Source organism: Chrysemys picta, chromosome 12 (assembly GCF_011386835.1).
Source record: "Chrysemys picta bellii isolate R12L10 chromosome 12, ASM1138683v2, whole genome shotgun sequence".
Classification (NCBI taxonomy): domain Eukaryota; kingdom Metazoa; phylum Chordata; order Testudines; family Emydidae; genus Chrysemys; species Chrysemys picta.
The window spans coordinates 9,186,315-9,201,682 of NC_088802.1; positions in this window are offsets into that span (position 1 = coordinate 9,186,315).

The following is a 15,368-nucleotide window of genomic DNA, read 5'->3' on the forward strand; positions in this document are numbered from 1 at the left end:
CCCCAGCCTTTATAGGGCCAGCTGGGGCCTGATGGGGCGTGGCCCAGCTGTGGCTGTTTCCCCAATCAGCCCAGTAGTTGCTTCTCCCTGTAACAGCCTTCTCCCAGGGCTGTTCCAACCCCCTCAGGGCAGGAGCGGGTGTCCACCCCGCTACAGTCTGTATGAGATTTTAGTTTGTACTGAGTTTGCTAGGGCTTTTTATGTAAATATGGAGATATACCTATCTCATAGAACTCTAAGAGACCCTGAAAGGTCATTGAGTCCAGCCCCCTACCTTCATTAGCAGGACCAAGTACTGATTTTGCCCTAGATTCTTAAATGGCCCCCTCAAGGACCGAACTCACAACCCTGGGTTTAGGAGGCCAATGCTCAAACCACTGAACACTCGAACAGAAGCTGCTCAAGTCAGACATTTAAAAATCAGCAGGTCCAGATCACTTGCATCCAAAAGTTTTAAAAGAGCTGGCTGAGGAACTCACTGAACTGCTAATGTTAATGTTCAATAAGTCTTGGAGCACTGAGGACGTTCCAGAAGACTGAAGACAGCTAATGTTGTGCCAATTTTTAAAAAGGGTAAACAGGCTGACCCAGCAAATTATAGGTCTGTCAGCCCGACATCCATCCTGGGCAGCATAATGGAGCCGCTGATAAAGGACTTGACTAATAAAGAATTAAAGGACGGTAAGGTAATTCATGCAAATCAACATTGGTTTATGAAAAATAAATCCTGTCAAACACACTGGACATCTTTTTTTTCATGTGATTATGAGTTTGGTTGATAAAGATATTAGTGGGGATGTAATATAATTAGATGTCGGCAAGGCGTTTGACTTGGTACCACATGACATTTTGATTAAAAAACTAGAATGATATCAAATGAACATGGGACATGTTAAACGGATTAAAAATTGTCTCACTGCTAGGTCTCAAAATGTCATTGGAAATGGGAACTCATCATCAAGTGTGTGAGTGTTTTCAGTGGGCTCCCGCTGGGGTCAGTTCTTGACTTTAGGCTATTTACCATTTTTATCAATGACTTGGAAGAAGAAAACATTATATCATCACCCATAAAGTCTGCAGATGACGCAAAAACTGGGAGAGTGGTAAGTAAGGACAAGGACAGGTCAGTGATTTGGATCATTTGGTAAGCTTGGGTGCAAGCAGACAGCCTGTGATTTAATACGGCTAAATGTAAATGTACGGGTAAGCAGAGTCAGGATGAGCTCTACCCTGACATCTGGTGGTGAATTATGGCGAGTGTGGAAAAGAACTCCAGGGGCTGATCTTGTTTGCATAGGCACACCCACCCGCCTGGCCTGAAACAACAGCAACTGAAAGTGGTTACTTTGGCTGGTGTGGGATCCCCAGTTTTCTCTGTTATTGGGGCAGGAAGAATAAAGTTTTGTTACCCTGATTCTGTGAATCAAGGCCAGTGGAGCTGTTGTATGACAGAAGGACTGAGTGAGTCCTTCACCATTACCTAAGTAGCACTTGCTTGACAAGGGGCATGGGTTACAAAACCCAGTGAATAGAGAGAGGATGGAGACAGATATTTGTACCTGATGGGATGGGCCTTCTCTGAAGGTTTGAAACACCAATTGTACTACCTTCTCTCTCCACTGTTGAATGTCAGAGCTAACTTTAATTCCATTCGGAGTCTAGTTACAGGCTGCTGAGCTGAATTCACTTTGGGCCAATTGTGCACTAGCACTGGGACTCCCCTACTATGAGCTGAAATCACAAAAGAGCTAAAGTTATTAAGAGCTGAGATCACTGAGGTTGTGTTAACTAGTGGGGGAGCCTGAAGCTGTATTGCTAAGCGGCTGGCGGAGCAGCTAGCAGAGTGGAGCCTCGCGGGGACGGTTGGAGTGGAGCTGAGCGGCTCACAGGTTGGTGAGCAGAGCAGAGCGGACCGGCTGGAGGAGCAGCGAGCAGAGCAGAGCGGAGCCTTGTGGGAGCGGCCCAAAGGATGGCTGAAGGGGAGCAGAGCAGAGCAGCTGCCAGAGCAGTTTGTGGGACGGCAGGAGCGGCTCACGGGACAGCTGTGGAGTGGAGCGGGTCGTGGCGAAGGCTGCGGTGGAACCCCACGAAGAGGCAGCCGGTCGGCCTCGGATCACGTAAGGTGCCCCCTTAACACCCTGTGTGCCCCCCCCTTTGAACTCTGGGGCTGCCCTGACCAGGGACAGAGACTTTGGGGGGTTGTTGGACTTTTGGGACTTTGGTGATTCTTGGGTTGCTGGTTTCAAGAACCAACGGGAAAGGACACAGCCCAATTTGCTGGGGTGGGTTTTTTGCTCATGGTTTGTGTTATGAATCCTGTTTGTGGTGAATTTAATTTAATGCTGATGTCATTTACCTCATGTTATTAAACATTTTCTGTTACCCTCAGACTCCGTGCTTGCGAGAGGGGAAGTATTGCCTCTTAGAGGCGCCCAGGGGGTGGTATGTAATTGTCCCAGGTCACTGGGTGGGGGCTCGAGCCCGAGTTTTGCATTGCGTTATTGAAACGGAACCCCTAGATACAGAACCCGGCCCTTGTTGCTGCCAACTTAGATGGGCAGAAGGGTTACATACGCATCTAGGAACAAAGAACATAGGCCATAGTTACAGGCCGGGGGAGGACTCTATCCTGGGAAGCAGTGACTGTGAAAAAAATTTGGGGGTTGTGACAGATAATCAGTTCAACATGAGCTCCCAGTGCGATAAACAGGAATCTCGAGTAGGAGCAGAGATGTTATTTTACCTCTCGATTTGGCATTAGTGCGACCGCTGCTGGAATCCTGTGTCCAGTTCTGGTGTCCACAAGGCAAGAAGGATGTTGGTCAATTGGAGAGGGGTCAGAGAAGAGCCATAAGAGGGATTAAAGGATTAGAAAGCCTGCCTGATAGTGATAGACTCAAAGAGCTCCATCTATCTCCTTTACCAAAGAGAAGGTGAAGGGGTGACTTCATCACAGTCCATAACTGCCTGCATGGGGAACAAAGATTTAATCACGAGCTCTTCAATCTGGCAGAGGACGGTGTAATATGCTCCAATGGCTGGAAGCTGAAGTGAGACAAAATCCAAGTGGAAATAAGGTGTAAATGTATAACGGTGAGCGGAATTAACCACTGGATCAATTTACCAAAGGTGGCGGCGGATTCTCCATCACTGACCATTTTTATATCAAGATGGGATGTTTTTCTAAAAGATCTGCTCTAGGAATTATTTGGGGGCAGTTCTCTGGGTTGTGTGACACAGGAGGGCGGATGAAATGCTCACAGTGGTATCATCTGGCCTTGGAATCCATGAATTCCCTCTAGGGGGCGTTGTCTCCGATCCAGCCCCAGGGCAGGGGGAATGCTTGGCTCAGTGGGGCATGGAGTGGGAGATGGGGCCTTTCCCCTCTAGCAGGCACTAGCTGTGCTCAAGAAAGACCACAGGGAGGGTGGCCAACCCTCCAGGATTGTCCTGGAGTCTCCAGGAAGTAAAGATCGATCTTGAATTTAAGATAAATGTTGTGTGAAAATCTCCAGGAATACATCCAACCAAAATTGGCAACCCTAACTGCAGGGGTTGGAGTTACTGCTGCCGGCGCTAGGGCCCTGCAAACGTGGACTTTGAACAGATAATGCTCAGGGCTTAGAGGTTTGCCTCCTTACAACCGTCCACAAACAGTGCCACATCAAACGCCCCCAGAGAGCTAAACCAGGGAGTCCTGTCCCGCTTCCTGCCCATGCCTCATTCCCAACCAGCTGTTCAAAAGGGGGAAATGGGTGAGGGAGGGGCCATGACTTTAACTACAAGTGGCGTGAGTTGGAACGGTTCTCAGCATCCGCATGACGTCTCCCAGATTGTGCCGCCCGCAGCGAAGACAGGTCCCAGGGATTACCGGCCCTGAAGCAGAAATGCAGGGGCAAATGGTGATCCACCACCATAGCCCACCCATCACTGCCACCAACTCTCAAAGCCCTTGGCAGATGATAATGAACGAGGCCTCCCCACCAGAGTGGAGGGCTGCGTTGGCTGAAGGGATAGATGCAGTTGGGGCTAAGTCACAAGACAGGGAGTCAGGATTCCTGGTTCCAGCCGTAGCGCCGAGTGGGGTCTAGGAGGTTAGAGCAGGTGTGGCTGAACCTCTGGATCCTGGGTACCCTCCCCAGGTCTGAGCGGGATCTTGTGGTTAGAGCAAGGTGGGCTGGGTGTTACAAAACTGGGACACCACTGGCCCAAGGTCACACAGCCAATCTAGGAATAGAACCCAGGTGTCCTGATTCCTGGCTCTAACCTCTAGACCCCACTCTCCTCCTAGACAAGAGAATAGAACCCAAGAGCCCTGACTCCCAGCCACCCCGCTTTAGCCCACTAGACCTCACTCCCCTCCCAGAGCTGGGGATAGAACCCAGGAGTCCTGATCCCCCCCACTCTAGCCACCTAGGTTGTAGTCCCTGGGGGGCTCGGAGCAACCCCTGCAGAGGGTAGGGTGACCAGACAGCAAGTGTGAAAAATCGGGACAGGGGGTGGGGGGTAATAGGAGCCTATATAAGAAAAAGACCCAAAAATTGGGACTGTCCCTATAAAATCGGGACATCTGGTCACCCTAGCAGAGGGTCTGACTAGACCATGGGATGAGGTTCTCCCACTGTCCCCTGCTCGGCTCTCCATGCCATTCAGCAGCAGAGAAGCAGCCCTGGTCCCTGCCCCAGGGGAAGAAGGGGATGCGTCTTACTTTGTCAGGGTGCTGTCAGCGCCACTCCTCTTTCAGCTCCTTCCAGCCTCTTCTCCGGAGTGACAGTGACTCTGCACCTTCATGTGTAAACAGTGGGTGGATCCAGGGTGGGCAGAGGAGGCTGGTGGAGCAGGAGCAGCCAGTCTGCCCCAGGCCTTGATACTGCGATGAACCAATCCCAGCAGAATCCCAATGGATAGACAGTGTTAGCTAGGGATGGGATGGGAAGGGAGTTGACTTGAGTGGGTTAGAGAAGTGGGGGCTGGGAGTCAGGACTCCTGGGGTCTAGCCCCAGCTCTGGGAGGGAAGAGGCAGGGGGCTAGCAGCCAGGACTCCTGGGTTCTAACCCTAGCCCTGGGAGGGAAGTGGGGTCTAATGTGTTAGAGCAGGAGGGGGTGGGAGCCCAGAACCCTGGGTCTCTTCTTAGCTCTGGGAGGGGACTGGAGTCTAGTGGGTCAGAGCAGTAGAGGTTGGGAGTCTAGGACCGTGGGTTCAGCTCTGGTGCTGGGCCAAACATACTCTTCCAATTTTTTAAAGCACGTGTGTATGCAAGGCCCACTCGGCCCTGGAATTTATTTCACTCGCATTAATACGGTGTCAAGAATTGGGGTAGTTGTGTTAGTCTGTATCCACAAAAACAACAAGGAGTCCGGTGGCACCTTAAAGACTAACAGATTTATTTGGGCATAAGCTTTCGTGGGTAAAAAACCTCACTTCTGCAGATGCATGGAGTGAAAATGACAGATGCAGGCATTATATAATGACACATAAAGAGAAGGGAGTTACCTCACAAGCTGAGAACCAGTATTTATAGGGCCAATTTGATCAGGGTGGATGTGATCCACTCCCAATAACAGATGAGGAGGTGTCAATTCCAGGAGAGGCAAAGATGCTTCTGTAATGAGCCAGCCACTCCCAGTCCCTATTCAAGCCCAAATTAATGGTGTTAAATTTGCAAATGAATTTTAGTTCTGTTGTTTCTCTCTGAAGTCTGTTTCTGAAGTTCTTTTGTTCAAGTATGGCTACTTTTAAATCTGTAATAGAATGACCAGGGAGATTGAAGTGTTCACTTACTGGCTTTTGTATATTACCATTCCTGATGTCCGATTTGTGTCCATTTATTCTTTTGCGGAGGGACTGTCCGGTTTGGCCAATGTACATGGCAGAGGGGCATTGCTGGCACATGATGGCATATATAACATTAGTGGATGTGCAGGTGAATGAGCCCTTGATGGTGTGTGTGGCTGATGTGGTTGGGTCCTCTGATGGTGTCACCAGAGTAGATATGGGGACAGAGTAGGCAACGAGGTTTGCTACAGGGATTGGTTCCTGGGTTGGTGTTTCTGTGGTGTGGTGTGTAGTTGCTGATGAGTATTTGCTTCAGGTTGGGGGCTGTCTGTAAGCGAGGACTGGCCTGCCTCCCAAGGTCTGTGAGAGTGAGGGATCGTTTTCCAGGATAGGTTGTAGATTATTGATAATGTGCTGGAGAGGTTTTAGTTGGAGGCTGTACGTGATGGCCAGTGGTGTTCAAAGAGAAACAGAAGAATTAAAATTCATTTGCAAATTTAACACCATTAATCTGGGCTTGAATAGGGACTGGGAGTGGCTGCCTCATTACAGAAGCAGCTTTGCCTCTCCTGGAATTGACACCTCCTCATCCATTATTGGGAGTGGACCACATCCACCCTGATCCAATCGGCCCTGTCACTGGTTCTCCACTTGTGAGGTAACTCCCTTCTCTTTATGTGTCAGTATATAATGCCTGCATCTGTCATTTTCACTCCATGCATCCGAAGAGGTGAGGTTTTTTACCCACAAAAGCTTATGCCCAAATAAATCTGTTAGTCTTTAAGGTGCCACCGGACTCCTTGTTGTTTTTATTAATATGGTGGACCACCAATAAGCGTTTGAGAGCTGTAAACCCCCTGCAACGAGGGAGAGGAGCATGTTGGGTGACACATGAGCAAGTGTCTTGGATGAGATGGAGCGAGGGGTCATTTCAGCCAGAGGATCAGGGAACATTCCCTAATGGGGAGGGGTCTGTGAGCCAGGGGAGTTGTCTCCTGGCAGGAGTGGCTGGTGATGGACCATCTCTTGGGACACTTAAATCAAGGGCTGGGCTCCTGGGTTCTGTTCACAACTCAGTCCTACCTTTCACCCAAGTCTCCCCTTTCCCTTACAGTTTCTCTCTCTGGTGCAGAACCTCTGTGGATGTAAACTGGAGCTGTATTGTGGGAGTACCTAGAGACCCCACAGGAGATCAGGGCCCCGTTGTGCCGGGCGCTGCACAGACACACAGGGAGAGACAGGCCCTGCCCCAGCTGAGATCAGGGCCCCGTTGTGCTGGGCACTGCACAGACACACACAGGGAGAGACAGGCCCTGCCCCAGCTGAGATCAGGGCCCCGTTGTGCCGGGCGCTGCACAGACACACAGGGAGAGACAGGCCCTGCCCCAGCTGAGATCATGGCCCCATTGTGCTGGGCACTGCACAGACACACACAGGGAGAGACAGGCCCTGCCCCAGCTGAGATCATGGCCCCATTCCCTTTTCTTGAAGAGTGGTATCATTTGATGTTTTTCTGTCACTCCTCCAGCTGCTCCCTAGCTCGCTGTGACTTTGCAGAAACACTTGCCAGAGATCCAGTGGATTTATGAACCGACTGCCGTCCACTGTGCTGATGAGGGATTTGTTATTACAACTTTCTTTCTTTTTTTCTTTCTTTCTTTCTTTCTTTCTTTTTCTTGCTAAAAACAAGAACAGTTTCAAAGAACAGCTGAGTTGTGCAGCCATGTGAGAACCAGCACTGACTTTGCCTTTCTAGCCATGGTCTGTCTCTCTTTAGATTTCTCTTCTCCCCTTCTCCTCCCTTCCAAATTTGATATGTGTGGATGGGATAATTTATTTGTATTAATGCAAAAAAAAAAAGTTTAAAATGTAGAATTGCCAAGAGAAGGGACTGAATGAGGATGTGATGAATGCCAGATACATACAGTGCTTGGTATCACACTGATGGGTGCGATAGATAGATAGATAGATAGTGATGGGGTGTATGGGGATAGATAGATAGAGGGGGGGGTGGATAGATAGATAGATAGGGATGTATGGGGAGGATAGATAGATTAGATAGAGAGGGGGTGTGGTAGATAGATAGAGAGGGGGTGTGGTGGATAGATAGAGATGGGGTGTATGGGGATAGATAGAGAGAGAGGATGTGTGTGTGGTGGATAGATAGAGAGGGGGTGTGGTGGATAGATAGATAGAGAGGGGGTGTGGTAGATAGATAGATAGGGGTGTATGGGGCGGATAGATAGATAGATAGATGGGGGTGTGGTGGATAGATAGAGGGGGGGGTGGATAGATAGATAGATAGATAGATACTGAAGCATGTTGTGAGGTCAAAAACACCCACAAGCAACAGTCAAAAGGCCAAGCAATGTTACTGGCTTATTGAGGAAATGCACACAAGCACAAGGATTACCCTAGGAACTGTGTGCAATAGAAATCTCTCAGAGATAGCACTACACACTGGGAACTGTTTGACCCAGGTCACAGCAAAAGAGCTTTCCAGCAAGTGGGAAGAGGAAATAAAAGGGAGACAATGACATCATGATAGTGCCTCACTCTCCCTACAATGAAACACCTGAGGAACAAAGACTGAACTGTGGGAAGTGATGGTCCCAGGCTAAAGGGGTTTCTAGCCTGTGTATGAAAACCTGGGAAACAAAGTAAAGGCAGCTTGTACCTTAAGAATATGCCAGCCCGTTTATCACTCAGGGTGAGAATTTACTAATTCATATGCTACCTATCTAGCATGTTAAGCTTAGTTTGCGGTTTTGTTTATTTACTAGGTAATCTGCTTTGATCTGTTTGCTATCACTTATAGTCACTTAAAATCTATCCTTTTGTAGTTAATAACCTTATTTTATGTTTTAATCCAAAGCATATGGTAAATCAGGTTTTCAGTAACCTCTCACTCTATTAGACCTGTTTGTCTAGATGGGAGCCAAGGGCTGAAATTTCTTACGGGGACTGATCTGGCTTCTTGTTAGCCAATGTGATACTACGGAAGCTCTTTTGTTACTGGCTAATTATAGAATAAACCAGCATTTTTTGGCGAGTGTCTGCCCTATTTCTTGCAGGTTCCCCTGATTGTGGCATCCTCAGTGCGGCCCATCCAGGTCTCCGGTCACAGTTATCAAGGTAAAATGTCTACTGCATAGACAGGTATGGCACTTTCGAATCCTGCAGATAACGCCGAGAGCGCCTCGCTCTATTTGTGCATAGTTCTTCTCAGGAGCGGTGAGCGTTTGTCAAGCCAAAGCAATTGGTTTCTCCCTGCCACCAGGAAAACAGGAGGGAAAGAACTGCACCCACCCTCTACGGTGAAGCGTCGCAAGCCAGTTGCAGCGGTAACGAGGCGTCAAAGCGTGTAAGAACTTCAGACGAGATCAACCATTTTTTTCCTTCCTTCGATGCACACTCAGTCTTTAGTCCATTTCCATTTTTGGTTGGGTTTTTTTGCTTGTAATGGTTCATGTAAAGGTGCCGATACTGTCGCCAAATTAGGCAGAAACTTACCATAGTCATTGAGCAGTCTTAAGAACATAAGAACCGCCATACTGGGTCAGACCAAAGGTCCATATAACCCAGTATCCTGTCTCCTGACAGTGGCCACTGGCAGGTGCCCCAGAAGGAATGAACAGAACAGGCAATCATCAAGTGATCCCTCCCCTGTCGCTCATTCCCAGCTTCTGGCAAACAGAGGCTAGGGACACCATCCCCGCCCATCCTGGCTAATAGCCATTGATGGACCTATCCTCCATGAACTTATCTAGTTCTTTTTTGAACCCTGTTATAGTTTTGGCCTTCACAAGAATGAACATAACTGTGACAGGTTCTCTGTCGGTGACTCTTGAAGAAGCCACTTTCTCTGGTGATTTCCATAAGCCCGTGGCATCAATTACATGACCAAAGTATTCAAATGAAGGTATGAAAAACACACATTTGTCTCAACATATTCTCAGGATGTGATCTTCCAAATGTTGCAAGGCAGCATTTGAATTTCAGAGATGATCTTCGTAATCCTGTCCTGTAACAAGGATGTCATCCAAATATCATTGAAATCCGTTCAGTCCCTTCAGGGTCTCATCCATGACTTTCTAGAGCAGGGCAGATACCAATGTGATACTGAAAGACAAACTTGTTAGAGCAAAATAGGTCTTTTGGCATGTTGATTGTGAGATATTTGCGAGATGTTGGATCAATCTCCATTTATCGGTATGCACTGAGCCAGTCAAGTTTACTGGAACACTGTCCTTCACTAAGAGTAGCAAACAAACCTTCAGGACGAGGTAGTGGATACTGGTCTGGACATAAAACTGGATTCAGTGTCACTTTGAAATCTCCACAGATTCGATGGAGCCATCCTTCTCGATCACTGGTACAACAGGTGTAGCTAGTGACAAGACTCAACAAGACTCATCAAAAGGTCTACATCAGCCTTCACCAGAGGCTTTAGTGTCAACGGCACAGCTCTGGGCTGGTAATATTTTGGCTGGCTGTCAGATGTAATAGTGAGCTTCGCTGACATATTGCTTATCCGTCCAAGTTCTTTTTCGAAAACGTTGGGGCGTTTGGCCAGTATTTCTTGAAGGTTTCTAGGTGTTTTTGTGATCACCTTGATCTTGGTCCAATTCACCTTGAGCTTCTCAAGCCAAGTTCTGCCACGTAATGATGGATACTTTCCTTCGGTCACATGCAAAGGTAAAGCAACTGATTGTCCATCTAGTTGAACTTTCACCTGGAGTATCCCTTTTGGGACTAATTTTTCTTCAGTATAAATCTGCAGAACCATGAAGGTTTCTTCCAGAGGAACTTGCGACAAGCGCTGCTGATAGGTAGACACAGACATCAGTGAGGTGGCAGCTCCAGAATCAAGCTCCATTCTTGTAGGAGCTCCCTCGATCAAGGGTGTGACCCAGATGCCATCTCTTACTCCAGCTTCTAACACGTGCAGGGCTAGATCTTGCTCATTGTCACTAGAGCTCTTGCTCCACATTTCGAATTCCCAACTTCCGTCCTTTCTTAGGTTCAGTCTTCACAGGTGTCTTCTTGGAGGGACGGTTGCTCCACGTTGCTGGTTGTTGAACTGAACAACAGGTCATGAGGATGAGTTCTTTCTTCTGGCACCTTCATCTCAGTGCAGGCTGCAAGCTGTCTGTCTCTGCCTGCTTAGCAGGCCAGCCAAGGTGGCTTTTTCTCCTCTCACTGCTCCATCCATTTCCAGTAGCTCCAGCAGCAGCCTCCTCCTTCTGATTATTTGTATTAGTCCACTTCGCCTCTCTTGCTGACTGACCCACGCTGCCCCTGCAGCAAAAGCAGCCGTCTGCCATCGTGAGTTGCTCGGTGAAATTCTTTTCCTTTTACTCTTTCCTCTGCTTGGTCAGGCAATGGGACCGGTGGACACTTGTGCTAGAAGATTTCTCCTTGTCGATGTTATATTTAGAGGGATAAATACCAGGAAGGGAGAGGAATTATTTAAGTTAAGCGCCAAGTGGACACAAAAACAAATGGATATAAACTGGCCATCGACACGTTTCCGCTTGAAATTAGGTTTCTAACCACCAGAGGAGTGAAGTTCTGGACCAGCCTTCCAAGGGGAGCAGTGGGGGGCAAAAAACCTAACTGGCTTCAAGACTAAGCTTGATAAGTTTATGGAGGGGGGTGGTATGATGGGATAGCCTAACAAGGGCATGTGACCAATCTGCGACTGCTAGCAGCAAATATCTCCAACAGCCTGTGATGGGACACTAGCTGGGGAGGGCTCTGAGTTACTACAGTAATTCTTTCTTAGGTCCCTGGATGGTGGGTCTCGCCCACATACTCAGGGTCTAACTTATCACCAGATTTGGGGTCGGGAAGGAACTTTCCCCCAGGTCAGAGTGGCAGAGACCCCTGTGGGGGGATGTTACCTGCCTCTGCAGCATTGGTCATGGGTCACTTGCAGGTTTAAACTTGAGTCAATGGTGGATTTTCTGTAACTTGAAGTCTTTAAACCATGATTTGAGGCCTTCAGTAACACAGCCAGAGGTTAGGGGTCTATCACAGGAGTGGGTGGGTGAGGTTCTGTGGCCTGCGATGTGCAGGAGGTCAGACTAGGTGATCATGATGGTCCCTACTGGCCTTAAAGTCTCTGAGTCTATGAGACCCAGCAGAGAAGGAGAGAGAGAGATGGGAGAGCTGATTTAAACACTGCTAAACAGAAACTTAACAAAAGTGAGACTCTGGTCTGAGTACAGCCTGCCTGACCTTTTAGAGGGGCCGGACACCAGAAGGGGAACCCAAGGAGCATGCGACTGGGATAAGATGGGGAGAGGGGTCGTTTTCGCCAGAGGACCAGGGAATGTTCCCTAATGGCGAGGAGGTCTGTGAGCCATGGGGAATCGTCTCCTGCTAGGAAAGGCTGGGTAAGCCATCGGTGGTGGGGTGTGCTTGCCCCGCCCTGGGCAGGAAGTGGTTAACCCCATACTCTGGGCAGAAGTTAACTCCACACCATCCTGAAGGAGAGGGTGGCCATCTTGACTCTGGCCCTTAGGTTACACCGTCCTGAGGGAGAGGGCAGCCATATTGATTCTGGCCCTTAGGCCACCCCACTCTGAAGGAAAGAGCGGCTATATTGACTCTGTTCATTAGTCCATACCGCCCTGAGGGAGACAGCAGACACATAGACTTTGGCTGCTAGGTCCTACTGTCCTGAGGCTGAGGGGAGTCAGGAGAGACTGGGGTGTGCTTGCCCCGTGACACCATCTTATTGGACACTTAAACCAAGGGCTTGGCTGAGAGCAGGAGAAAAGCCCTGGGAGGAACAATCCTCCAGTGACCCTGGAGTAACTCGCTTCGGTGTATGTGTGCGGACAGGCCCTGTGTCTCGTCCCCTACCCCCCTGAGCCAACCAATCGGAGACCCGAGCCAAGCCAATGCCCCCAAAAGGGGATAGGCCCCATGTCCGATCCCCTGCCATCATCAGCCAGCTAGCCCTGCAACTTGGGGCCCCCTCAAGCGGAAGGGTCTGAATCTCATTCCCCACCCCCTTGAGCCAGCCACCTTGGCACTCCAGCTGTAGGCAGAGCCATTCGTATTGACTCTGTAACCATTCCAAATGGTTAAGGACAGAAAACTTTTTAATGGCCCTCGTGGGCCCGCCACGGGGCTCATCAGAGGATGTGTCACAAATAGCAAGTGTCTCTGATGAGATGCAGTGTCCCCTGTCGCCACCCTACCCCCGACCCAGCCGGGAGCAGGAGCCGAGACGCTAACGACGCATTCTGGCACCTAACGAGGAGCGCTGGGATGCCGACGCTCCCCACCTTGGCCTTGTCTCCGCAGGGCAAACTCGGCACCGAGCCACTCCCGATCTCTCCTCTGTCTCAGGCAGGGGCTGGCTCTCTCTAAGCAGAAGCACCCCAGCGTCCTGGGAGGGGACAGAGTAGCGAGTCCAGTGTCACCCCAGTGGGGCTCACCGGAGGGAGAGAATGCCTGCCCTGGATTGAAACAAGGGGCGTTCAGGGCCAGCGTGCTGCCCTCCTGCCTGTGGCAAACAGATCGCCGGCCAGTCAGTCCAGTACGTCACACCCCTCTGCTCCAGATCAGTGACCAGCTGGTCCTCCGGCCCATACCCTAAAACATCTAGTCCATGTCCCAGATCCCTCCATACTGGCTCAGACCCTGGGCCTATGTACTCCAGCATCCCACCTCCCCCCATTGTCCCCATAAATCCATAGCCTCACGGACCCTGTCCCCATAATAACGAACAGTCATTTTGCTTCCCCACTGCAGATGTTAGAGCACTTTACAAAGAAGGGGGAATGGCGTCTCCGAGGGGAGCGGCAGGGCCAGGCACAGAGCCCTGATCTCCAGCCGGACACCCTACCCACGAGACCAGGGGTAGGCAACCTATGGCATGCGTGCCAAAGGCGGCACGCGAGCTGATTTTCAGTGGCACTCACACTGCCCGGGTCCTGGCCACCGGTCTGGGGAGCTCTGCATTTTAATTTAATTTTAAACATTTTAAAAACCTTATTTACTTTACATACAACAATAGTTTAGTTCTACATTATAGACTTATAGAAAGAGACCTTCTAAAAATTTTAAAATGTATTACTGGCACACAAAACCTTAAATTCGAGTGAATAAATGAAGACTCGGCACACCACTTCTGAAAGGTTGCCGACCCCTGACCTAGACCATGCTGCCTGGCCAGAGGGAGAGGCCTCCTGAACTCCATTCAGTGGCTCAGTGTTCACAGTTTCTGGGGACCCCGTACACATTCCTCTCCCGCTTTGTCGGGAGGGCTGGTGATTTTCCGACACTCGGAGGTGGTCCTCATAGTTCCCCTCGGTGGTTAGTGAAGGGAAAGCTGGGAGCGTGGGTACTGCAACAAAGAGATGCCCTGACTTGAAGGACCGATCGGGATCAATAGTAGAGTAATGAACACATCCCATGAGTCCCGACACATAGGTCACCTCCTCCCTTGCTCTAACCCCCTGGACCCCTCTCCGCTCCCAGCAATAGGGATAGAACCCAGGAGTCTGGGCTACCAGCTCCTCCTCCTCTAACCCACTAGACCCAACTCCCCTCCCAGTGACAGGGAGAGAGCCCAGGAGTCCGGGCTCCCAGCTCTGACTGCCAGACTGCCCCACCGTGCTCTGCTTTCAGCGCATTCTGAGAACTGTCCTGGCTCGACTCACTCCCCCACTTAAAGGGACAATCTCTGCTCCAGGGTTCTGCGGGCCGCAGGGCCTGGACTGCATTCACACTCCCAGAGACAAGCCCTGGGGCCGAGCGGAGCCGTTGGCGCAGACGGGGCCATGTCCTAAAGGGAGGGGAGTGATCCTGGTGGCGGGGGGAGGGGGGGATAGTGGTCACTTCCCCAGCACCCGTCTCCCCATGTTGTCTCTCACGGCCCCTTTGGGGCATGGGGTCCCTGGGGCTCTACAGACATCGCCAGTCGAGTCCCAGCCCTTTGGGGAGGCTGCAGGGAGGCCTCCCCCCTCCTGATTCCGATGCCCATAAAAGACCTAAGTGTCTCCCCCCCTAACGGCCCTAGAGTCGGGGACGGGCTCCTTAGCTGTGCAGGGAGGAGCCTTGACAGGGCTGCGCCAAGGAGCTACGCCAGCCCAGGCAAATGGAGATATCATCCCCATGAGCCCAGAGCCACCACCATGGCGGGGTTAGGGCAGCGATCAGGGACAGAAGCTGTGGAGCCATCCCTCCTACCAGCCTCTCGCCGTCTTATTCCCTCCAGCATTCTGCCACTTTCTCCTGCTCTGTCTCCCTCCGTTCGTCCGTCTCTCCCCCTCCACATCCTTCCACTCCACCGTCTCTCTGCATCTCTCTCTGCTTTTCCTGCCGGCTACTTCTCTGCTTATCCACCCTTCTCTGTATCCTTCTATCCATTCTCTTCTCCCTCTCTTTCTCTATATCCATCTCTCTCTCTCTCTGTCTCTTCCTCTCTTTCCCTGCCCGTCCACATCTAGCATCCATCGCTCCAGCCACAATAAGTGTGTGTGTGTGTGTGCGTCTCCCTCTCCCCAGGTCTCTCCCCCAGCCCTCTCTGGGGTTTCTCTTGCTCCATCACTGTGATGTCTGGGTTCCTAGG